The sequence below is a fragment of the Pezoporus occidentalis genome, unplaced genomic scaffold, assembly GCF_034315485.1.
Source record: "Pezoporus occidentalis ecotype Australia unplaced genomic scaffold, CSIRO_AGI_Poc_V1 ctg3, whole genome shotgun sequence".
Taxonomy (NCBI): Eukaryota; Metazoa; Chordata; class Aves; order Psittaciformes; family Psittacidae; genus Pezoporus; species Pezoporus occidentalis.
Window position 1 is genome coordinate 1,995,357 of NW_026914940.1, and position 25,574 is coordinate 2,020,930.

Genomic DNA, 25,574 nt, shown 5'->3' on the forward strand with positions numbered 1-25,574 from the left:
ACAAATAGGTGCCTTCTTGGCTCCAACGGATTACTGAACAACAGGGTGGTGGAAAAGGAGAAAAAGGAGAAAACCCACTTGAGTTGCTGTAGGCGACACTAAAATGAGTGAAAAAGAAATCACACTATTCTTTCAGAGAGCAGGGAATGGAATAGCAACTAAAAAACATGCCCATGGGCTGACATTAAACCAGCTTTATGGAGGGCAAACAATGACCATTCATCTCCTGACATGCCTTCACAGGAAGAGAACTTCAGATTGCTTGCTTGTTCATCAAGTTGTTTGCAAGTTGCTATTGCTGATTTCCCCATCCATCTTTTTTTTTCTACTCTCACAAGGTGATAGAAGCAGAATAGTATCTGCTGGGCTGGACTGTCCTGGCTACAAGAGTAAGGATTTGGGTCCTTGTGGAAATCAGTGGGGCTTTGTGTGGATGAAACACCCTCCCTGCCTATGCACAGTTGTTCCTGAGGTCAGTAGTTTGCCTCCAAAGGAAGTAGTGTGGCGATAGCTACCTTTACTGGAGAACTAATAAGTGCTTTCTGCCATTCTAATTCCTTGATAAATGAGTTCTTTTATTTACACATAGAAGCATAGAATCAACCAGGGTGGAAAAGACCTTTGGGATCATCAAGTCCAACCAGTTTCCCAGTACTGCCAAGGCCACCACTAACCCCATGCACTGAGGGCCTTGTCTACACGGTGTGTGAACACTTGCAGGGGCGGTGACTCCAGCACTGCCCTGGGCAGCCTGTTCCAATGCCTGAGCACCCTCTGGGGAAGGAATTGTTCCTCAGCTCCATCTAAACCTCCCCTGGTGCAGCTTGAGGCTGTTTCCTCTTGTCCTATCACTTATTACTCAGCAGAAAAGACCAGCCACCTCCTCTCTCCATCTTCCTTTAGGTAGTTGTAGAGAGCTATAAGGTCCCCTCACATCTACATGGTTTTGGCATCTCTCCCCAGTGCAGCACATCCTAGTGTTGTAGACAGCACCACTTAAGAAATAAATACACTTCACATTCTCTAAATTTCATGTTTCTAGCTTACTTTATCTGAAATGTAATCTAAATATAAATAAATAGTTTTATCTCAAATTACATGTTTTATGAATAAATTTACATAGAATATATTTGCAGTTTTGGTAAGTCTATTTGGAAATGTCGCAGCTAATGTTCAGGTGCAACATCTGGGCAATCCACATTTCTTCACTTTGCACAAGCACACAACCCTGCTTCCGCAAATGCTCTCTTTTTCCCTTCTTTGAGTTAAAGTGATGAAACCTATGCTTCCAAAACTCCACAGAATTTTGTATACGGCATTGATAATGCATCAGTTTTCATAACTAATTAGATGATCTGTCTCATTGCTTATATATCAGCTCAATTATTCGCCCATGGAGTCTCATAACTGTGTTTTGTAAAAGCATCTATTACCCTCAAGTGTTCAGGCTTAACTAGCAGACCAGACTCTGGAATTACACCATTTGTTCCAGTGGTTAACCAAGCTCACAAGCACTGTACCTTGTTTCTAATTAGAATGTGACTGATGTCTGTTTCCATCCACACACTCTTTTGAAGTCCTTTCTATCAAGTTGAAGAGCATTTTAATAGATGGCACTTTTTTTCCTCTCCCTGCAAGTATTTACAGATTATAACTTTCTTTCTGTCACTGAAAGGCAGTTTTACAACCCTTAAATCACTTTTCTTTACTGATCCATATTGTGTTTCGTAGCATCCATTTTAGAGTATGAGGACTATTTTAGTACCAGTATCCTCAATGTCACACACAGTCATGAAGTCTCCTTCCACTCTTAGTTGCAACAGAGTATGGCCAAGGTTTGCCTCAGACGTGTGGCCATAGGATTTGCCCAATAGCTCATTCGGAGCCGTTTATCTGCTTTGACTCTTAAGTCCTCTACACTCTCTAGTTGTTAAAATATAGTTTCCCAATTTTAGTATATATATTCACCAATCCCAGGTATTTGGGTTGACATGTACCTACATTGAAATGCCTTCGTTTGGAAAGTGTCTTACTATGTTTATTGCCTTGTGTTTATTGGCACACTTCAGATCACAGGTACAAAGACCAGAAATGTAGGATCCAGTGGCTGTTCCTGAGAAGCAGGTTAGAGTGTGTTCCATTCAGTGTTCTTCTCAACAACAGCATGAAGAATTGTAAAGCTTTGTCAATATGACCATGTCGAGGAAATGGATCAGGAAGGGTTATTGACGAGCCCAGATTTTCACTGCTTTTCTTGAACTTGATTCCTTAGTGATATCTATGCTGGAAATATGCAAGTTTCTTCATTTGAAATGGAAATTGTGTTTCATAGAAATCTCACAGTATTTTCCAACAGAGTGTTATGGGCTGTGGAAGTCAAACATACTTGACAATTGGATCTTCACAGTCACCTTCAGCAGTCAGTTATCTGACTTTTCAGAGTACAATCCAATAATTCAAATTGGATTTGAATTTAAATTCAAATTTCAATTTGAATTAGCTCAAATTTAATGTTAAAGATTAATAGATAAATTAATTAGCTGGTACTGGGTCCAGCCCAATACTTTAATTCATTCTCAGTTGAGTCCTGTGTTGTATTCTTTTAAGGTCAAGCAGCACTTTGCAATTACCTCTAGTGTGTCTTTAAGTAACATAAACATTCATCCAGTATTATGGAATTTCCCCTGTATCACAGGATTTATTAACTTTCAACTCACTACTGGGACAGGTCTACTTGGCTCTGTCTTTAGGTGCCCTTGGGAACAGACTGTCCAGGCTTGCTCATGGAAGATTGCAGAAGTTGTTTAGAATCCTTCTGTATTCCTAATGTAATCTGTCAAGGGATAGAAGCACAATATCCTTCACTATCCAAATATGTTAGGGTTGGAAAGGACTTTAAGATCATCTACTTCCAACCTCAGGGAGTAGCTGACATTAAAGTCTGTCTATTTATATTGCATTTATTCTTTTAAGCGTCACCTCTTAAGGAAGTGACACATATTTAATCAACCTGTCTGTCAGCATCTATCATCACTGAGGCTTGGGGATATTGCTGATTAAGGTGTGGTTTGGGTGTCCCTTATGGGGATTCAGGTCTATGAGTATGCCATTGGCGATATCATTGTAAGAGCTGTGATTACCACCGTAGGGACACGTAGAGTCTTCTGGATATCAAATTAGAGGATTACAGGGGGAATTCATCCCCCATTCACAGTATAACTCCTTAGATTTCTAAATGATGCCTGAACTTCATCACTGAATCAGGATGAAGTTTTAACTAAAACTCCTCATGGTTTGGTTGCAAGATCAAGACATGCTGGCCAGTTTGTAGGCTGCTGTTTTATGTTCTCTCCATTTTCTTTCTCATTTTTCTATTTACACGCTTACTGCTGTGATTTTTTCTGTGAACTTTCTCAGTTTTGGGAGATGTGCCCTTCTGAGGCACCAGTTATATACATAAAATGTTAGTGATTGAAAATTGATTCCAGTTTTCGTATTGAATGTAATCAGATCATGATCACTCATCTCTTGGAAACTACAGGTTTCCATTCCAGTAAGGAATTCATCTATATCTGTTATAATTAGGTACAACTAAGTCATTTTATTTAGGCTACACTAGCTTGACATAAAACGTAGCAGCTGTAATTTTTATGCATTATTAGTAGCTCCCTGCAACCTTAATCACATTCCTTAATCTATGTTCCCTTCACAACATAGATTCTGGTTTTCTCTCCCATCAACAGGCAGGTGCTTAAGGAGTAACTTCGTTGTCTCGGTTTTCTTTCGATACTTCGAACAAATCCCTACCACTGCATCTGCTCCTGGGCACTGCACATCCAAAACTCTGCATTGCTCTGCAATGATGGCTCAGAAATAATCCTTACATTCTGAATTATTAATAATCCTTTGAAATGTTGTCTTTGACAAAGAGATCTTCATATCCCCCTCTCCACCCTTCTCACCTTCTTGAGCCTCGTTAAATTAGCAAGTGCATAGCATCAGAAATGGTTTGTTTCTGGTCGTCTGAAAAGAATTCCATAATTTCACTATGGAACGTGGTTTTAACTATAAGAATTTTTAGTTTCTTTTGGTTGTTTTCTGGACATCCAGCAGAAACATGCAAGCAAGTTGAAGGGATTCTTTGTCGTGTCAGGTTGATCAGTTCAGGAGCGTAGTTAGACCTTGCAGCATATCTGCCTTTTGCACATTCTCTCCTTGCATTTGGAGCACGGTTGGCCAGACAACGAGAAAAGATTGGATTTCCTCTGCATGTGCTTTACAAGTCAAACCACAAAGGCACAATGAAACCAGGGGATGTCTGCAAGGCCAAACACTGACTTTCTGGGAGGGATGAGGGGTAGAAATCCCAAAATGTGGTTCCAGCTCTGCCAGATAGAGATTAAATCCATTGGCCTCCTCTCTTCACAGGCTATCCCCCCTCATCTTCCAAAGAAGGGGCTCAGCACCCGCCAAGTTGCAGTACTGTAAATCTCTGTAGCAGAAATGTCTACACATGCATAACAAATGCACAACAGTATGTGTTCATCCTGGTATTGGACCTCTGACTTGTCTCTGGCCTTTTATTGACAGGACTTTGTGTCACACATTAAGATGCACTGCAAAATTCAGTACTGCCTTACAGCTGTCATGTCCTGAATCATTTTAGCTGAGCTGCTGGGGCAAAGTTAGACATAAACAAGAGGTCAAGACAGTTCCTTAACCAGAGAAATCTGGTTAAGAATAGTATCAGCATCTTTGTTGACTGCGAGGGTGAAGATTAAGCATTGATTAGGCCACAGGCTCAGAACATCTCTCCTTCAATGTGAAATTCTATTGCAATGCTACCCCAAGCTGAGGTAGGAGATGATGGGTAATTGGAAATGGTGTTGCCTATATTAAAGTGTTGGGTTTATTTCCTTTGGAAGACTTGGATTTTTGGAGCTTGTACCCCCAGAACTACTATGCTCTTGGAAAAAGAAGTCTGAAGACTTGAATCTACTGCAAGGAGAAATAAAGAAAAGCAAAATGAGAGGTTTAAGAAGAAGAGAAACTTTCTTTACAAATACCTATAATTTCTCATTTGTCTTTTACCACTGCAGCCATACACTCCTTTATTGATTCCTGGCAGTTACAAGATGACAATCAACAGATCAACACCTGATTCCAGCTAATGAGAACAACAGAACTAATTATAGAAATACAATAATCATATCAGTTCCATTGGTTTAAACAGCATAGTCTGATGTATCCAGAAAGGCTCCATGTGCAGGTATTTTACAGGCTGAATATGTAGGCTGTGAATTTGAGTGAAGCTCACTTCAGAAGATGCTAGGTAGGTACCAGATCCTTACTCACCTCCACTTCTTGTAAGTAGCTGTTCCAACAACAGGTTAAAAGGAGGATCACGATTTTCTCTTTTCAGTATATAGTAGCACCCAAGTACTAGGAACCTGTAAATACGAGTGATGCATTTACATTTTTTTTAAGAAGGATTTTACATCAAATAATATCCCATGTCCTTGGCTGCATCAAAAGGAGCGTGACCAGCAGTTCAGAGGAGGTGATCCTGCCCCTCTACTCTGCTCTCGTGAGACCTCACCTGGAGCATTGTGTGCAGTTCTGGTGTCCTCCCCATAAGGACATGGAGCTGTTGGACCAAGTCTAGATGAGGCCACAAGAATGATCAGGGGCTGGAGCACCTCCTGTATGGAGACAGGCAGAGAACACAGGGGCTGTTCAGCCTGGAGAACAGAAGGCTGTGTGGAGACCTCAGAGCAGCTTCCAGTGTCTGAAAGGGGCCTATAAGAATGCTGGAGAGGGACTCTTCATCAGGGACTGCAGTGACAGGAAAAGGGGTGATGGGTTCAAACTGAAAGAGGGGCAGTTCAGGTTAGATATAAGGAAGAAGTTCTTTACTGTGAGGGTGCTGAGGCACTGGAATGGGCTGCCCAGGGAAGCTGTGAATGCTCCATCCCTGGCAGTGTTCAAGGCCAGGTTGGACAGAGCCTTGGGTGCCATGGCCTAGTGTGAGGTGTCCCTGCCCATGGCAGGGGGTTGGAACTGGATGATCTTAAGGTCCTTTCCATCCAAACCATTCTGTGATTCCACATAAGCATCTAAGGAGGAGCACCTTGTTTATGCTATTGTCTTCCTCAAGCTCTGAGGTCTCTGTGATCTGTTAGCAATGTGCTCTGAAGGATTAAGCTGCAAATGCAGACAGTTGTAAAGAAAATAAATGTTCCATCCTCATGGAGTGTGAAACAAACAAATAATGAGAATTTTCCTCCAATCTGTTAATACAATTTCTGTTCCATTGAACAGGTGGAGCAAAAGATATGGGTGTTTTTTCCATCTTGGAACTATCATCTGTGTGTCTTTCTAAGATGAAAAAATAACAACACTCCATTCACCTGCCTGCCATCTGGATCGTCTTCTGAGTCTTATTTAAAGAGAAAATGAAAATAGTTCAAAAATCTTTGCATGAAAACAATGAGAAAAAGATAAAATTCAGCAAGGAGCAAGGTGCATGGATTAATGCCCAGAATGGCATTGGAGACACAGCTCCATATACTGGGGATTTCTTATTCCCACCTCTTGGCACCAGAGTCAATGAGTGTTTTCAAAGTTGACAGCCCTTTATAATATTGGCATAGCCTACGAGATCCTTGAAGCATGGGAGATCAGATGTTAGTGGACAGTTCAAAGGCAACAGCAGTCCAAGACGTTACAACTCCATTGAGCATGCTTTACATCCAGTCACCATTAGCTTTGCTCTGGCATTGCTGGAGCAGACTCCCATGGCTCCCGTGATAAGTGGAATTGAACTCATCTGTTTGCTTAGTCTTTTCCTCCTTCAAATGCATTTAGTAACTTAAAAGCTCATCAAGGATGGTGGATTATGACTATGGAGAAGAAAATACTTCATTCAAGAGCAAAACCTTTGCTTCCACTGTCTTTAACTTAATTATAGAAGCACAGAATCACAGAATGGTTTGGGTTGGAAAGGCCCTTAAGATCATCCAGTTCCAACCCCCTGCCATGGGCAGGGACACAGTTATGTCTGGAGATGGGATTATAGTCCAATATGCATGATCAGTTCAGTCTTTGGCCACCTTACATCTAAAAGGCTGGTATCAGTGTTTGCTGTCACCAGAACCTCATATAATGTTCTGTCTGCTTGATTGAGAGGCAGAGCTTCTATTTTCTGCTTTATTGCATATTTCCTGGTTAGAGAAGTTATCTAAGACCAGATGCAAAGGGGGCCTTTGCATTAGAAAGAGAATAGAAGAGTAAAAAATGAATTATTATTCTATCATATCTCTGCCTGCTTCATGCTGTTCCTCAAATATTGCCATTGCAGCCTACTAAGCCTTATGGCCAGGCAGTGGTTTTCATGGCTAATAGGTAATTACATTTCACACTGCATCACAGCAGCACTTTCTTGGACTGAAAACCAAGTTTTTCTGCAAGCAGCACAATTAATAATGTCTCGTTTGCTGCCAGCTGTGGCTGTTGTCACCCTTCATTTCTCCTTTTTCTCACATCCCTCCCTTTTGCTTAAACCCCACTCTACATTATCTGAAAAAAAGTGCTTCCAGAATTTGCACTATTTGCTGTTTGACCTGTTAACTGCTGCCAAACCAAGGAAGGAAGAGTCTTCTCTGAAGGAGGCCTAAAAGGATGCTGGGGATGGACTCTTCATTAGGGACTATAGCGATAGGACAAGGGGGAATGGGTTCAAACTACAACAGCGGAAGTTCAGGTTAGATATAAGGAAGAAGTTCTTTACTGTGAGGGTGCTGAGGCCCTGGCACAGTTTGCCCAAAGAAGTGGCAAATGCTCCATCCCTGACAGAGTTCAAGGCCAGGTTGGTCAGAGCCTTGTGTGACATGGTCTAGTGTGAGGTGCCCCTGCCTGTAGCAGGGGTTGGAACTGGATGGTGTTCAGGTCCTTTCCTTTCCAAACCATTCTATGATTCTCTACAAGGCATCGAGTATTCTGAGAACATAAGTATTTGAGAGACTTCTATTCCTCTCTCAGATGGGCGATTGAATTTGGCAATGTTTAGAGCTCTTGGGAGGAAAGGAAGGGGACAGTCAAACAGAATACCCACTTCCATGCAATTTAGAAGGCTAATGACAGGGCATGTCAGTCATACTTTAAGAGGATATGGAAAGGAAGGGAAAAAGATGTGAAAAACATGCAGTTTCAGGTTCAATTTGTATCTGTCAGCAGAGATCACAGAGACAATCCGATAAGCATAAACTGTTTGTAATGTACCTTTGTAGAGCAGCATTTTGGCTATTTATCTGGGGACTCCCTGGTTACAGGACTAATTTACACCCACGATTTAATAAGGAATATGATAAGATTGATCAGGATTGTGGATTTAAGAGGAAACAGTGAACAATACAGAACAGTCACTGACATTCTCTCAGTCCTCTTTAAAACAGAAACCACCTACTGCATGGTTAGACTCAGTTTGAATCAGGGATACTAAAACCAATAAAGCTATGCATTTAGATGGTTTTGCCTATTGAGCAGATTGAATTGGATTTCAGCAAGGATTCTTCTAGTTTCAAATTGATTGCTATACTTGCATCCTAACTGAGAAGTGTGTTGTAAAAACACGGCTTTCCTAGTAAAATGAGACAAAAGATGCAGCTAGGTCTTGGTTATAATTGAAGGTGAAAAGCTAGAGATTACTAAATTGAAACCCCCATAGGGCAGGAACTTCATGTGTGCTGTTCACTTCTATCTACAGCACTGCCAGACCTACTCTGAAGAGAGGTCATAATAAATGGCATCCTCTCTCCTGCTTTGGTTAATGGATGCTTTATCCCAAATAGGGCTTCTCTGACTGACAGCAAGAAAGTATCTTCAATTTGTGCTGTTGTTTAAGTAGTGCACAAACTAGTCTTCTGTCCAGTATTTTGCTGAAAAAGGAAGGAGACAAACTCATCAGCCATGGTGTCTAATTTTCCTTTTAAACTTAAACAGGGGAAGTTCAGGTTAGATATAAGGAAGAAGTTCTTTACTGTGAGGGTGGTGAGGCACTGGAACAGGCTGCCCATAAAAGTGGTAAGTGCTCCATCCCTGGCAGTGTTCAAGGCAAGGTTGGGCAGAGCCTTGGGTGCCATGGTTTAGTGTGAGGTGTCCCTGCCCATGGCAGGGGGTTGGAACTGGATGATCTTAAGGTCCTTCGCAGCCCTATGATTCTTTGTACTCCATCCATCTAGAACTGGTTCCTTGTTGTTGCACAATCAATTCATCATATTCCTGATAAAACCTTTTCTCTGTCCACCTATCAAAAGTAGTGTTGCCACTTCTGATGCATTTTTTTTTAGCACTCTGTCATGAATAATCTAAAATTGTACTTAAATTTTAAATATATATGCGTATTTCCCCCCCTGGGGAATAATTACACAGTCTGAGCTTGGTGTTAAGCCTTTTCTTCCCTGAAGTTTAAATTGCCTTTTGTTTTTAAGGAATATAATGCATTCCAGCTACTCCTTATGGAGCACTCTACGTTATTTTAATCTTATACTTTAGTTTTTAGCTTTATCCCCCACTTCCCCACAACAGTTTCTTCACCTTTTTCTTTTTTTTTTCCAAGTTATTAATAAATAAACACTTGGCTTCGTAAGTTCCTTGACATTTTTGCAGACATTCTGGCAATAATGAATAAATTATATTATCAGATGTTAACCAAAGTAATGGCCTATTATGAATGGAAAAAAGCAAATAACACTAGCTCGAGCTTGGCATTTCAGCTCTTGCAGCATGTGAACTGTTGTATTATCGAAGCCTTTGTTGCTGTAGCAATAGCCAAACAATAAGTGTGTGCCTGAAGGCTGTAGTGGAACATGCATGTCCCTCTGACCTTTTGCAGTGCTATTTCAATGGGAATGGCTGTTTCTTTCTCCAGTCCACTCTTTTTCTCTCTGCAGGAGCCTTGGCCGACATGGTCTAATGTGATGCATCCCTTCCCACAGCAGGGGGCTGGAACTGGATGATCTTAAGGTCCTTTCCAACCCAAACCATTCTTTGATTCTATGTGTGCAAGAGTCAGCAAATATCACTGCATCAACACTTTATGAAGCACGTTTTTGTGTCTCAATATGTCAATAGAATAAGCTCCACAAAGGAAACCAGCTTTCCTATTCAGTAGGCCTGCAGCAGCCAGCAACTTTGTCAAGCGTCCCCACACCATCAGCTGTCAACCCGTGCCATGCAATAAAGTCATCCATGATTAATTATTCTTAAATGACAGCAGCATATTGAAACAAGCTGATAGCTGCTGACAGTGGAAATCCAATTAACCTGAATTACTATCTTGATTGTGGCACAATTAATGTCAGCTCTGCCATGTCAGAAGTGACTGCTTGGCTAATGTAATTGTTTAATTAATTTGCTGCGGAGATTAGTTGATGTGGGACTGCCCTTATGCCAACTGCTTTTCTTCATCTTTCTCTCCCCTGCCCCACTGAACATTAGTTTTGAGAATGAAGGATAAGCAGCTTGCTGTCTACAGCTTTTTGCTGTAAGTGGATAATGAAGTTCTCTTTAAGTAGGGTTTCTGAGATCACAGAGGAAATAACAGAACTGTTAAACTTCTCCTAAGAGTCTGTTGTTGCCCATTGCTTCAGTGAGTTTTACTCTGCCCCATAGCTGAGATGCAAAGGGATTATGAGGACTTTTCTTTGATGCATTCGAACTGAGATATGATGTTGCCTGCATTAATGATGTCTCTGCCTTTTAAAGTACATATAATGAACAGCAGGAAGGCTGGTAATGGTGAAGGGTAGATTTCTTTATCTTTAGAAATAGAAACCTGAGTCAGAGGTGACTGGAAGTTTGTTTCTCGTGCTGTAATAGCTGCCTGGTGTACTGAGATTAGTTCATGTTCTCAGATCTCTTGTGCAAAGACAGTCTTGAATGTCAAATAATTAAGAGTATTAAGAAATGCATTATGACCAATTTTAGGAGTGACTCACTCAAGAGAAGGGTCTGTTGGTGGTTCTTCCAGTTGAAGCACATTACAGTATCTATTATGATCTTTGCCGTATCTACTTTAATTCCTCTAGCTCTCCGCTGATCAACTTTCAGTAGCCATGATGCATGTAAAAGAAAAGTAACATTTCTCTTCATAAAGGGCAACACAAGAAACAGAGAAGTGCAATGAAAAGACTGTAACCTAAGTGTCACACCGAACTACTGACTAATAATAAGTTGGAGTTGGTGAAGTAGAGCAAGAGAAAAACTTTCCTTGATCTCCACCCCAAACTTTGCAATGTTCTTAGAATATACAGGCAGACTCGGACTGATTACCAAATAAGAGGATTATAATGAAGAAAGGAGCTCTAATGGCTTAAAGGAGCTAGCATTAAAAAGTTAAACTCAGTATATTAATATGTTAAGTACAGAGACTTTGACAAGCAGAAAGGGGGAAATATATACACACCCACATGGATATCTGTATGTTTTTTTGCCCATGTAGAGCTCAACTATTTAAGCTCTTGTCACAGCTGCCAGGAGAAAAGGAATGGAGGGCTAAAACCTTTGATCAGCAGCATGTATAAAAAAGCTGGCAAGCTTGACAAGTTCAGAGGTTCCCTTCGCTTCAGCAGAGCCTTCAAATATATCTGGTTTCTTCAGCGTCCGCCTCAGAAGATTCCACAAGCGGAACCTCTCTGGAGACATCTTTGAATTGTTCTCCAAATAGCACCAGTGCAAAACGTCCATGGGTTTCAGTTGAGGTGGAAGTGCTCGACTTTAGAAACTTTCTAAGAGCTTCACACCAGTTGTTCAGTTCAGGTTTTAGGAGTTGGGGAGGATTTGTAGGTGAGTTTAGGAGGATTTGTGGATAAGCCTTATCCTGGAAACTGATTTATATCCTCACCTTCTCGGCAGCTTCGAGAACTACCTGGTGTATCTTTAAGAAAGCCATATCATAACAAACTGAACTACATAAAAGCTTTATGAACTTAACTTAATTGCCAGTTTAGGTTAGGTATAGTTCAATTACATGTTGTCTTTTGGCTAAATGCCCCTGGTTTTACCACCTCTCTGCTGTCTTTTTCATTGGAGGAAATGTTTACAAGTGTTTGGGTTTTTTCCCTTACACATCATAAATGCATGGGATAGATGTGCTTTCTAACATGAATCTTGCAAACTGGCTGCACATTGTCATAGAATCATAGAATAGTTTGGGTTGGAAAGGACCTTAAAATAATCCAGTTCCAACCCTCCTGCCATGGGCAGGGACACCTCACACTAAACCATGTCACCCAAGGCTCTGCCCAACCTGGCCTTGAACACCGCCAGGGATGGAGCATTCACCACTTCTCTGGGCAACCCATTCCAGTGCCTCACCACCCTCACAGTAAAGAACTTCTTCCTTATATCCTGTCTAAACTTCTCCTGTTTAAGTTTGAACCCATTACCCCTTGTCCTGTCACTACAGTCCCTTATGAGTAGTTCCTCCGCAGCATCCTTATAGGCCCCCTTCAGATACTGGAAGGCTGCTATGACACTGTGACAAACATCAAACATATACATACAAAGATAGGGTGGCTTTAATAGATTTTATTGCTTTCTTCCCCCTTTCATCCTTGTGATGAGATAAAACTTGAGCATTAAAGCTATTTTTGTTTTTGCCCTTAAAGACTCATAATTTCATTTAATTCTTTCCTTTGCAGGTCGTCCTCTCATTGCTGCTAGTAATGGATATGCTCAATAGGCTTGACTGTTGGCACTGTGCTTTGTGACATTCACAGAGCTTTATTATGTTGTCTATCACAGTCAAATTATTACTACATACTTCACATAAACATCCCTGTCTAGGCAGTGCTGCCTAGACTGCGCCTAGAGCTGGGGGTTACGATTCTGACCGGCAGGGTCAGGCTCCGAGGCCATTTGTGAAGTAGTGCTGATAATCCATTGTTTGTAATAATGATCCCTTTTATTCCGAATCCATTACAATTTGTATATACACAAGGATTTTGACATAGATGCAGGAAACGCTGTTTTGATGGCAGTGAATTATGCAGCAGGCTTCTGAATACTGCGTTATTGCCAGGACCTGATGAACAGTAAAATGTTTAGAGCTGTGATGATTGTCAGTTTTCATATCAGGCATTGTTCACTTTAGCTTAGCTCAGAGTAAACTACAGTTTAGGAAATGTATGTAAGAATAATGTTGCAGAGCGCTCCACATTGTGGTTTTAGGGATGAAGGAAGGGACTACGTGTCATTCCTCTGATGACATACCCACAACTCTATTGTGTGACTACATAATTAAAGTGCTAGCATCCAGGAAGATGGTAAAGCATTTAATCTTAGAAATGGCTGAACTGGTTTACTTAAAACCAAAGAAAATCCCATCCACATACAAAATGGATACTTAAAAAAACCCAAGTGCTTAAGTGTTGATCTTGGCAAATAATGAGACCCATCATCAGGCATCCGTATTTTTTTTCTTCAATGAAGTAACATCTGCTTTAATGAAGTAACTTTAGGGGAAGTTCAGGTTAGATATAAGGAAGAAGTTCTTTACTGTGAGGGTGCTGAGGTGCTGGCACAGGGTGCCCAAAGAAGTGGTAAATGCTCCATCCCTGGCAGTGTTCAAGGCCAGGTTAGACAGAGCCTTGGGTGACATGGTCTAGTGTGAGGGGTCCCTGCCCATGGGAGGGCGTTGGAACTGGATGATCTTAAAATCCTTTCCAACCCAAACCGTTCCATGATTCTATTCTCCCTAATCTTGTAAAAGAGGAAATTAAGCAACAAAGAAGTTAAATGACCTATGAAAGATCACATTACAGTTTAACGAGAAAAGGAGGCAAAGGCACTATATCTATCTGTACAAGTTTCTGCATTGCTTACTATTTTGTATCTTTTTTGATGGTCTTTATATTTGAATGGTATTCTTATGAGTCCTGAACTTTGCTCTTTGACTTTCCCTGAATCTCCATCTGCAAAACTCTGCAGAGAACCTCAGCAGAATACTGTTTCATGCAGACCTTTCCATTACTTTGGGCTTTCTTATAGAGGCAGAAGTTCGTCATCGACTTGGGCTACATTGTGCCATTTGTGCATTTAATCCAGAAAACTGAAAGCTCATAGGCCAATGTGAAAATGAACAATCACAGAGAGTAATAATACTATTCAGACCTTGGAGAGCTTGTTTGGGTTTAAACAAACGTTGCGATCAGAAATGTTGATAGCCTAACCAGTTCTTCATGGCTTCTACGGAAAATCATGCTGCCTCATATTTAACTCTGTCCCATTTATCAAATGATACGGAGGCACTGCTATTTCTTCTTAGTTTCACTAGTATTACATTAGATGTGACTTTATTCACCTCTTCTTTGCCCAAAGAAGTGATAAATGCTCCATCCCTGGCAGTGTTCGAGGCCAGGTTGGACAGAACCTTGGGTGGCATGGTCTAGTGTGAGGCAAGGTCCATGGCAGGGGGGTTGGAACTGGATGATCTTCAGGTCCTTTCCAACCCAACCCTTTCTGTGATTCTATTATTCTTGTGACAGGCACTAGTAAGTAATAAAAAGGAAATATCCTTTGTCCTTTAATGTTGCTGATTTGGCAGTTAAAGATTCAGCTTGTCTCTATGAGATATACGTTAAGTATGTGAAGACCCCTATAGCTCTATATGGGGTTAAGAAGCTGTAAAATAGCTTTCAGTCTGCCCGTGTATCTATGCTGTCTTAGGCAAAGTGTGGAGGTGTGCATTCCTTGAGCTCCTAACACACAATTTGTTACTTTTCACAAGTAAGATTTTCATGCCTGGTCTCAGTTTAATTTACCCACTGCTACTTAGCACTTTGTTCCAGAGTAGTCTGCAAAGGAGCAGCAGTGACATGGTGGATGCCTGTAAACTGGTGAAAAATAGCATGCTTGGGAGGAAAAATCAGGAGCTTTAGTAGTATTCTTGGTTACAAAACATGGTCATCCTCTTGGGGTTTCTTTTTTAAGGAACATTTTGTTAATCTTGTTATTGGAACATGTGTTTTTTTTCTCTACACTGTTTTGACTTCAGTACTAGAAAAACCCTATTTACCATGTTTAGAGATCCATCTAATGTTCAGTGCAGTAGAAGTCAGCTCTGCTTTGCAGCACTGTGATGTAACACACGATAGTTTATGCCTGTGAATCACTGCTTGACTTGCTAATGATGGTAGTGTTTTAGGAATAGTAGAGATACTACTGCAATAGGACTGATGTTAATGATGGTCTGGAGAAGAGAAGGCTGCATAAAGACCTCACAGCAGCCTTCCAGTATCTGAAGGGGGCCTATAAGGATGCTGGGGGGGACACTCTTCAGTAGGGACTGTAGTGGTAGGACAAGGGGTAGTGGGTTCAAACTCAAACAGAAGAAGTTTAGATTGGATATAAGGAAGGAGTTCTTTACTGTGAGGGTGGTGAGGCACTGGAGTGGGTTGCCCAGGGAAGCTGTATGGAGCTGAATGCTCCATCCCTGGCAGTGTTCAAGGCCAGGATGGACAGAGGCTTGGTTGGCATGGTTTAGTGTGAGGTGTCCCTGCCCATGGCAGGGGGTTGGAACTAGATGATCAAGGTCCTTTCCAACCCTAACTATTCTATGATTCTATGGTCTAGAGATACTGGTGAGCAAAGTTCATAAGTAATGCCCTATATTAAATCAATGATCACAGTAAAGATCAGGCAGACTTTGAAATTAAGACCTTAGGGTCCTTTCTAACCCTAACTATTCCATGATTTTATGAGTAACACAAGTCTTTTCTGCTTTTGGGGTTGATTTTTTTCCAATCATATCAATTGCTTAATGAAAACACAGCACAAAATACTGCCCGTTATGGTTCTGTGACATTTTCACTTGAAGATTCATCAGCTCCTAACACTTGACTTTCTGGAATGTTGATGGGACACTACTTCCTGGAACCCCTTCCAAAACTTGGTTTTACTTACAATTCATAAGGTTGGGAAAAGCTTCTTCATGGATCAGGAATGTGCCGACTGTTGTTTATATGTACTGATGCTTTCTGGTGATAGAATCAGACCAGCCTATAACTTCCATTTGTTCCCTGGTGCTTGTAGACTTACCCTGAGGGCAACTTGTCTTAATTGCTGCTGAGGGTTGAAGGCAAGTCTTAGTTCAAGAACACTGTGCTTTGAATACAGAAAATCCTTTCTTTCAGTCCCAATGTGAACAATATTACATTATTTTTTTACAAGGCCAGAAGTGCCTTTGTTTTCTTCATCTGACACTTGCACGTGTTTGAGGATGGTCTGAAGATCCTTCATGGCTGATGCTCCACCTGTTTACCAAGCATTTTATTTTTAGTAGCCTTTTTTAACTACAAAAGTTGCATATAGCTATCCACGTGGTGCTAAGTAGGAAGTATTAACTCCTTTGGATCAGAATCTCATAAGGGTACACTGAAGTAGTTCCATTAACACTAATGGAATTGAGCCAGACTATATACTTTCTTTGGCTGTGGTCCTTAGAAGCTTGTGCAAAGTTTGATCTAGTCATTGTTGGCAAAACGAGACAATTTAGGGAACCCAAGTATTTTTCCTCAGCTGGTTCTGCAGTTAAGGCTTTCTGCATTGGCTCCTAGAACTCCCTCACAGAAAAACCGATAACGTAAGACTAGATAAGGGAGTTGGGTTGAAAGGTGTTTGAACTGGACTCAGAGGGTTGAGATCAGCAGGAGGGTGACTCAAAGCCTGTGATTGCCAATCCAGCCAAGTAGTCCTATTCATAAGATACTATAACCTAACTAATAAACAAGTCTCAGCAAGAAGCCTTTCTCTGGGCACAGCACTGCCTTAATGTGGTTGAATCATTCTCTCTCTGCTCCCTTGCAACTGTGTTTCTGGGTTTGAATTGTTGGGGGAGTTAAGTCTCTGTGTGGGGCTGTTACGCGTCTCAAGGTGGTTTCTGCAGAAGCATAAGGGCATTTGCTTTTCTACCTTGGGCAAATTCTGTTTTGAGAACATGTAGGCTCTGTGGTGTTTTGGCTACACACAATAGTCATTACCTGCTTTAGGCTGCTGCCTAGCTTTGCTATGTAGAATTTAAACAGCTGCCAGAGGTAGGTGGCTTCATTCCAGTGCTGGGGAAAGAAAATAATCCTCTTTATAGTGAATTTGTAAATCACGTTGGAGGTCTGCTGCCTTGAAAGACATGATAGAAATGTAAGCCATTATCATGTGTTATTACAAATGATGTCTCAGCCATTAAAAACCCAAATATATTAAAGGAGTATTAGGATTGCTAATTCAAGCATTCAGAAATTAGAAAATGCAGCAATTAAATCCATGCGTACAGGCTTAACATCAGCCCCTGTCAGCTTCTAGGCAAACCAGCACGGAAAACATTGTGCTTCTATCCTCATCCTGTTGCAGATGGTGAAAATCAGCTTGGATTTTGAACTAGTCATAGAATGGTTTGGGTTTGAAAGGAGTTTAAGGTCATAGTTCCAACCCCCTGCCGTGGGCAGGGACACCTCACACTAGACCATGTCACCCAAGACTCTGTCCAACCTGGTCTTGAGTGTACATGAACCAGGGGTTGAGACAAGTCATCTCTTCCCAAGCTGAACCAAATCTCCTAGAAACACTAAAATGAGCACCCTCACTGATGGGACAAACACCTTTCTCCCTCTCCCTCCTCACATTCTCCATCTTTCTCACTAGAGAAAGGGTTTGCATTACCTTTTTCAGCATGGAATACTTTCAACTTTTCAATAGTTTTATTCTTCAATATAGCCGTAGTATTTTCATTTAGATTAAATAACTTGAGGTCGACTGCAGGCATAGAAAATGTCTTCAGCAAGGATGCTGGAGAAGGACTCTTCATCAGGGACTGTAGTGATAGGACAAGGGGTGATGGATTCAAACTTAAACAGGAGAAGTTAAGGTTGGATATAAGGAGGAAGTTCTTTACTGTGAGGGTGCTGAGGCACTGGAACAGGTTGCCCAGAGAAGTGGTGAATGCTCCATCCCTGGTGGTGTTTGAGGCCAGGTTAGATGGAGTCTTGGGCAACATGGTCCAGTTTGAGGCATCCCTGGCTGTGGCAGGGGATTGGAACTAGGTGATCCTAAGGTCATTTCCAACACAAACCATTCTATGATTCTATGTAATCCTGAATGGTTATCAGTTTCTAAATAGCTATGCAACAGAAAATAGTCTTACAATAGTGTGTTCTGAGGAATCATACCGATTGGTAGCAGTTGGCTTCAGCTGGGGTGCATGCAAAGAAGATAAATGAATAAGAAAGGAATGAGGAAACGATTTATGGGGAATGGGATGGCTGCATAGAATTAATGGGATGTGGCAAATACATAGAGCATCATAAGGGAAAGTTTGAAATCAGTCCAAATGATGGGGAAGCAAAGGCACACAAACAATGTGATAAACAAAGTACTATTTCCTTGGTGGTGAGGGATGGCCCTTTTCTGTTGCTCTTATATCTTGTGGGTTTTACTCAGATGCAGCTTGTCTGCTTCGTTCTCATTTAAAAACACTAAAAGTGCTTAATGATATTACTGGCCTTTTCTAGCGCGTCTGCAGAAGCAGTGATATTTGATGGCAAATTCATTGTTACTCTATAAGGAAGCTTTACCATAAAGGTCATCAAGTTTGGTCAGTGCGTTTTAATTTGTACACACGTTAAAGGTCATATTCCTCACTTCCACTGCAATAACAAAGTGTGTTTATGCTCTCATCAGAGAGGATTGTGTATGACTGAAGCGCCTTATCAATGTAAATGGAATATAAAACAAAACTCGTAATGATGAAAACACTGGTGCAAGTGTAAGGTGATTTTTTCCCTGCTGTATGCTTAATACACAGTACTTGGAGGTAAACACACAACTACAAGGTCTGATTTCCTGCGGCGTTATTCCAATATTTCCTTTTGTCCCCCATGAGAACTCCACAGCCTTCAGCAGAGCTTCTGCTGGTGTATATTGGAATGACAGTAGTGTGAGATTCATAATGCCATCTTTGCATGGACACATCCAAACGTAATTAGGGACCTGGGTTCTCAATCCAGCAGACCTCAAATTAGCTTTCAAAATGCATATTAAGGGCATAGACAAATGCCTTCATGCAATTCCAAGTGACCTCTGAGGGCAGGGTGAGCAAAATTGTATGAACCTCTTTAATGCCACAAAACTCTCTCTACAGAGATTTGCATATAAAATGTACCATTTTGTGTCAAACAGATTTGTTAATCTTACAATGAAGGAAACAGTACTTGAAAATTAATCATGGTGGGTTTTCATATCCCTGCAGAGGCCCTTAAAAGGACCTGACCTGATAACTGGAGGCTGTTATTGTGTGGTTTCTAAATTCAATCATTTTGGTGTTTCATTTGCTGGATGGGTTTGCAGGAAATAGATCTCCATAGAAGATAAATCTTCAATGGTTTCTTTGCTCAAGGAACGGAATTGTACTACCAGAAGTTCCTGTAACACTGGCTCTGTTGGAAAATGCTTCATGATTTGCTCATCATTTAAAGCTGTGTTTAAAATACCTGTAAGCATTCATGTAGGTAAAAATGGGTCATCTTAATGAGTCTTTGGGTCCTGACGACAGGTTAGCTTTCTGCCTTTTTTAACCTAAGAAACAGTGACTGAAAAATGGACCTCCTCCCCTCGGAAGCAGGTTCTTGCCCATACAACCTAACTGAAAAGCCCAGGGTATGTAAAATGCTTATATTATTTGTTATTGCAAGATGAAGGAACAAAGACACATGGTCTTGGGTTAACCATCTCAGGTGATGCTCTTTCTCTGCTATCATCATCCTTATCCCAGTCTAAAGGATAAGAACGGAGACAGGGGGAGTAAGAGGGCGGGATATTGATGACATTAAGTTAGCTAATGATACCAGGCTTCCCAATGCTTTTGTCCAGCAGGAGACCTAGAAAATGCCAAAACCATGGAGTTGCAGGCTATGTCTCTACTCTGAAGCAGCGTTGTATGCTATGACATTCCCAGAATAGAGCAGCTGTTCTAGTACAAATCCCTGCCTGAAATAAAATGCCTGTTTCTAGGACTTTCTGTCTCCTTATTAGACTCACTTATGAAATCTTAACCTCCTGCCTTGCAGTTTACAGTGTAACTAATCCATCAGGGGTAGGAAAACACAATGCTGCTTTTCATTAAAAAATCAAATGCTTAACATTGTTTTTTCCTATGCTATATAAATACAGGAAAAATAATTTCCTCAAGCCCCTGCTATTATTATTTATGCTTTGCCCCAACTAGCTTTCAAATCCACAGCAAGGAAACGTGTCTTTCCTCCGTGTAAATGTATTTGCTTAGGAGATTCCAAGATGAAACTTGCTTTTCTGGGCCTGGGGCTTTAATGGGTTTTAATAGTTTGTAATTACTTAACTATCTGTTGTGACATAATGAAAATGTCTTGCAATATTTCACATGTCACCCCCAAGAAATAAACATCTTCTAGGCTGTAAAATAAAACTCACACTTATTTTTAGGAAACAAAGAGGGAAAGCTTTCTTCCAGGCTCAATCATGTCCAGTTTGCCTGTCAATATAAACCTCATCTCAGCTGTGTCCTTAAGTAGCCTTGCTCATTCCTTCCCTGCTTTTCACTCCTATTTCACATGTGTGTTTAAAGAGCCTCTGTCAGGATTAAGATATATCTGTACCTCTAACGTTTTACTAAAAACCCTGAGAGCCTAGCAAAAAATAACTGCAAAAAAGCCATTATGTCTTACTACAGGATTAGGGGTTTTTGTCCCAGGCTGCATTCTTTTCATCTTGGGAAAACACGTACAATGAAAATAGATTAGCTCCAATTTAATCAACAAATTCTAGGTGTTATGGGAAATGGGCTTACAACAGGTTGGGAAATAGCTATAAAACCAGAGCAGTGCAACAACATCCTGAGGTTCAGAATAAGCTCATATAATTAAAAGGAAATCAGATAGCACTGCTTATAATTATTTCTCATACATTTTCTAGCAGAAGATAATGCTTCCTGGTAGCTTTCAACTTGCCCAAAATTCAGTCTGAAATTTTAGTTCTTCCATTGATTTCTATATCTCAATTTTGATACTCATTTGAAGGGGTAGCTGAAGGGAGGAAATCTTTTCCAAAGTGGAGATTTGGGAAATGTGTTTCCCCGGAAGGAACATGTTTTTAAGGAAGTTTTGTTAAATTCCTGTGCTTCCTATATGTGGACAGAGCTTTGCAAGTTAGTAGGAAAAAAAAAACCTGGAAAAAGCAGTTTGTGACCTTTAGGAGTGTTTGGCAAAACCTTCAAGTGTCTGAAAATAAAACCCCTTATATCCTCGTTTTTTCATTGATACTACTTTGAAGTTGGAGACAGGACCCTCAAAATTCAGTTTGTACCAAGAGTATGCATCAAATGTTGATACCTCTCTTGTTTAATGCCATGTATGAGTCAAAGAACGCTGTAAACCCAGAGTATATAATGCTGTGTTGGTAATAAACGCCATCCACCACACAGAATGGTTTGAACCAGGTCACCACGCCTTGCGAAGGCAACAGGAAAGGACCTTAGGATCATCCAGTTCCAAATCCCTGCCATGGGCAGCGACACCTCACACTAGACCATGTCAACCAAGACTCTGTGCAGCCTGGCCTTGAACACTGCCAGGGATGGAGCATTTATCACTTCCTTGGGCAACCCATTCCAGTGCCTCACCACCCTTACAGTAAAGAAGTTCCTTATATCTAACCTGAAGTTCCCCTGTTTCAGTTTGAACCCATCACCCCTTGTCCTATCGCTACACATCCTAATGAAGAGTCCATAGTCCTAAGTATGTCTTTTCTTTGGTAAACGTCTAAGTATGCTACAAGTGGTCTTCACATGGTCTAGAGTGAGGTGGCCCTGCCCATGGCAGTGAGGTTGGAACTGGATGATCCTAAGGTCCTTTCCAACCCAAACCAGTCTGTGTTTCTATGATTCAAGTGGGAGATGCTGAGCAAAATCATTTTACTCCTGCAAAGAACAATGGGTGTAGGTTGGAGGAGCCGAGAGGAGGTCATAGTGCCTCAGAGCTTCCTGTGCTGGAGACCAGGAAAGTCAAGGAGAACAGGGAGTAACATTAATGCACAGTGTAAAAGGAAGATCTTCAGCAGTTGAAGGGAGAAGGAGCTGGAAAAAGACGACTGAAAGTGACTGTGGATTAGTCAGATGTGTGGGAAATGGTAAAAACACAAAGCTCCCGGAAGAATTATATCATAAAATAAATGATTCATTTTATAGCTGGTTTGGTTTTTTGTTGTGTTTGGGGTTTTTTTTGATCCTTACATTTCTTGTGGCTGTGGCTCTGCTGTTCTGAGACTAGTAATTTTCTGTCTGAAACCTAGTAATATCTGTTTTAGGGCAGTAAGGAACTTGCCCTGGTGAGAAATGATCCCGTTACAGGTTTACCATTTCCATGTAGGTGTAGATTAACCTGGATTCAAGTGATGGCACCATGAATCACATTGGTGAATTGGAGTTCTCTTGAGATCAGCTATACTTCTGCTGTTGTCATGTGTCTCTTGTTCCGTGGTTTAGAACAGACATAAACCCATTTCTGCATTTCTATTAAGGATGGAAAGTATTAATTGTATAATTCTGTTGTCATGGAACTCCCATGGGGAAAAACTAGAACTTTTATATTAAGTGAAAGGTTTGCATGGTCTCATGTGAATGTGGACTCCCACATTCATGGTGTATGTAGCATAATAATAACTCATTTATTGAATAAGGCAGAGATTCTGCTTGAGAGGGAGGGGAACGAAATACTGCCTATATGTGCATACACATGGAACACAAACTCTACTATTTCCTAGCTGTTGAGTGATCATGTTTCTGATTTGATGTGCTCCCGCTGTTTGTCAGTGCCTTTGTATTACTAAAGATGTAGGGGCATGTTTATTTTGTCTCCCCACTTCCCTCAAGATTGACAGTGATGGCATTAAGACACCATTTATGATATCAGTTTGGCAATCGGATTCTGTTAGCCTAAACAAGGGATAATAGCCAGAGTTTGTTCTATGCAATGTTATTTTGTATACTGTTTGTTGGTGTATATTTATGTAATAACCACAGTCTGCAGATCCTATCTGATGAACAGAACGATCTGTCCAACATCCTCTGTGCTAACATCTTTCTCCTTTGATAAGGGAAGGGAATGGGTTATAAGGGCCTCTTGCACCAAGTTGTATGTAAAGGGATGCTTGCATAGCCCTTCCTGATGCAGCATGTGCATTGGTACCTTGAGGAGAACTGCTGCCTTTTGCTCATATATCAGTATTTTTCCACCTAAGTGACAAAAAGAAGCTGAGGTATACAGCTGCTCTTCCTCAGTGTGTGTAGGAAAGCCTGTGGGATCAGGCAGGGCTCTACTGCTGTTTTTACTGTTCCTCCAGCATGTACAGATTTATGGGTGGAGACTAAAAGGACTCAAAGAACTGAACACTTTCCTTATTGAAATATAAAGTAAAGAAAGAACTAGGACTTAATGGGAGACTACTGCAACAGACTATATGGCTGTGCAGGACAGTAGTAGTAAATCCACTAAGAGATGTTGCAAACGGAACAGGAATCATTATCCTGACTTACCAGCCAGGGCAAGGTTATAAAACGTGAACCAAACACCAGAATGCAAGCTTGATTGCATCTCTCCTACCCTCGTATTAGTTTGCTTATGGTTGAGTTTTATGCTAGCTTAATGTTGGTTAAAAACAAGAAAAAAGGGCAGGGGAAGAGACTACATAAAGTGCAAAATAAGAGTGAATAGGGCTTTGCAGTGCTAGAAGGAGCAAAACAAGGGAGTCTCTCTGCAAAGGGACTGATGAAGAAGCCATGTGGAATGGTAACTGCAGCCTTTGAAACTCTCACTAGGAAGAACTGAGAATGCTGCTGGAAGCTAAATGACCCATTAGCATCCTCTGCTGATCAGACAAAGGCTCTGGCACTTTAGAGGTGGACAAGGCCATCTAGGTGCAGGTGGGAACACAGGTTTCCTGGTTTGACCTGGAATTAATCAAGGTTAAAATTAAAGAGGATGCTGTAGCAGGTCTGTCATCTCATGCGCTCAGCTTTCAGAATTCACTGTAGTTACCCCTCTAGACATGAAGGCTGCAAGTGCAGAGCCACTATGAAGAAACGTCACTTTGGAGGTGAAATAATCTGTTAAACAGACATAGCTCTTGGACACTTGTATTGTCCCCAGGAGACACAGCAGACTGATTGAAAAGTGTGGGTGCATGGGTGTCCCCAAGGAGGGCTTTGGGGAGGTGGAGAACAGTGTCCCTCTGTACACTCCTTTCTATCACACTTGACAAAAAGATCCTTCTTAACACATGCACATGGAATGATTTATTTAAAGCACCCATTTTTTTCCAAAGCAAATGAAAACATTTTTGTGCGAGTTTTGTGTGCAGTTCTGCTGTCCTCAACATAAAAAGGACATGGAACTGTTGGAACAAGTCCAGAGGAGTCCACGAGGATGATCAGGGGCTGGAGCACCTCCTGTATGGAGACAGGCTGAGAAAGCTGGGGCTGTTCAGCCTGGAGAAGAGAAGCTGTGTGGAGACCTCAGAGCAGCTTCCAGTGTCTGAAAGGGGCTACAAGGATGCTGGAGAGGGACTCTTCATTAGAGACTGTAGTGATAGGACAAGGGGTAACCGGTTAAAACTTAAAGAGGGGAAGTTTAGATTGGATATAAGGAAGAAGTTCTTTACTGTGAGGGTGGTGAGGCGCTGGAATGGGTTGCCCAGGAAAGTTGTGAATGCTCCATCCCTGTTTGTGTTCAAGGCCAGGTTGGACAGAGCCTTGGGTGACATGGTTTAGTGTGAGGTGTCCCTGCCAATGGCAGGGGGATTGGAACTGGATGATCTTAAGGTCCTTTCCAAACCAAACCATTCTGTGATTCTATGATTCTGTGAATTTAAAAGTAAACAGAGAGCCAAGATGAATCACTGCTTATCTGCTATGGAGGCAGGACAACACAGCATTTTAATTTGTTTAAAAATAATAATCTGGAAATCCACATTTTGATAAAAATACACCACTTTGGTTGGTGGTTGTGCATCACAGTTCCCTGCTGGAAACACTTCTCCAGCTCTACACGGATGGGCCTTGGAAGGGTTATGAGGGAACGAAGCACTGGACTTTGGAGCACCAACGGAGATGAGTCTCCTGTCACTTACAGTGTATGAGGCTAAAACATCTGTAGAACATAAAAAATAGGCCAAAATATCTGTGGAACAAAACAGCTGGGGAACTATGTCTCTATGGGAAATGCAGTGTGGTGCAGAGTGATGTAAACCGGTTAACCAAAGATCTGAAGCAGACCTGATTACAGCAGTTGGAGGAAGAGAGGAAGGAAAAGTACATAACAACAGTTACATACTTTTCTCTTGTGAGAGTACTGCTTCAGTTTTAAGCAAGGCAAATAACTCTGGACACGAGCAATTGGTTTATCATGTCAAGATGGTGTTATCAAGTCTGCTGGCTGCAGGACTAGTTGATCTGGTCTCAAGAAGAAATCCTGAGTTAACTGTTTCTTTGAAGTTAC

The 25,574-nt window shown here is 41.2% G+C and overlaps 1 protein-coding gene and 1 long non-coding RNA gene across 7 annotated transcripts in view; one reads left to right on the forward strand and one right to left on the reverse strand.

Annotated features, from left to right (window-relative positions):
• The window catches only part of TSNARE1 (t-SNARE domain containing 1), a 495,466-nt gene that overhangs the window by 402,292 nt on the left and 67,600 nt on the right, over positions 1 to 25,574 (forward strand). The window lies entirely within an intron of this gene.
• The window catches only part of LOC134167854 (uncharacterized), a 1,192,997-nt gene that overhangs the window by 237,585 nt on the left and 929,838 nt on the right, over positions 1 to 25,574 (reverse strand). The window lies entirely within an intron of this gene.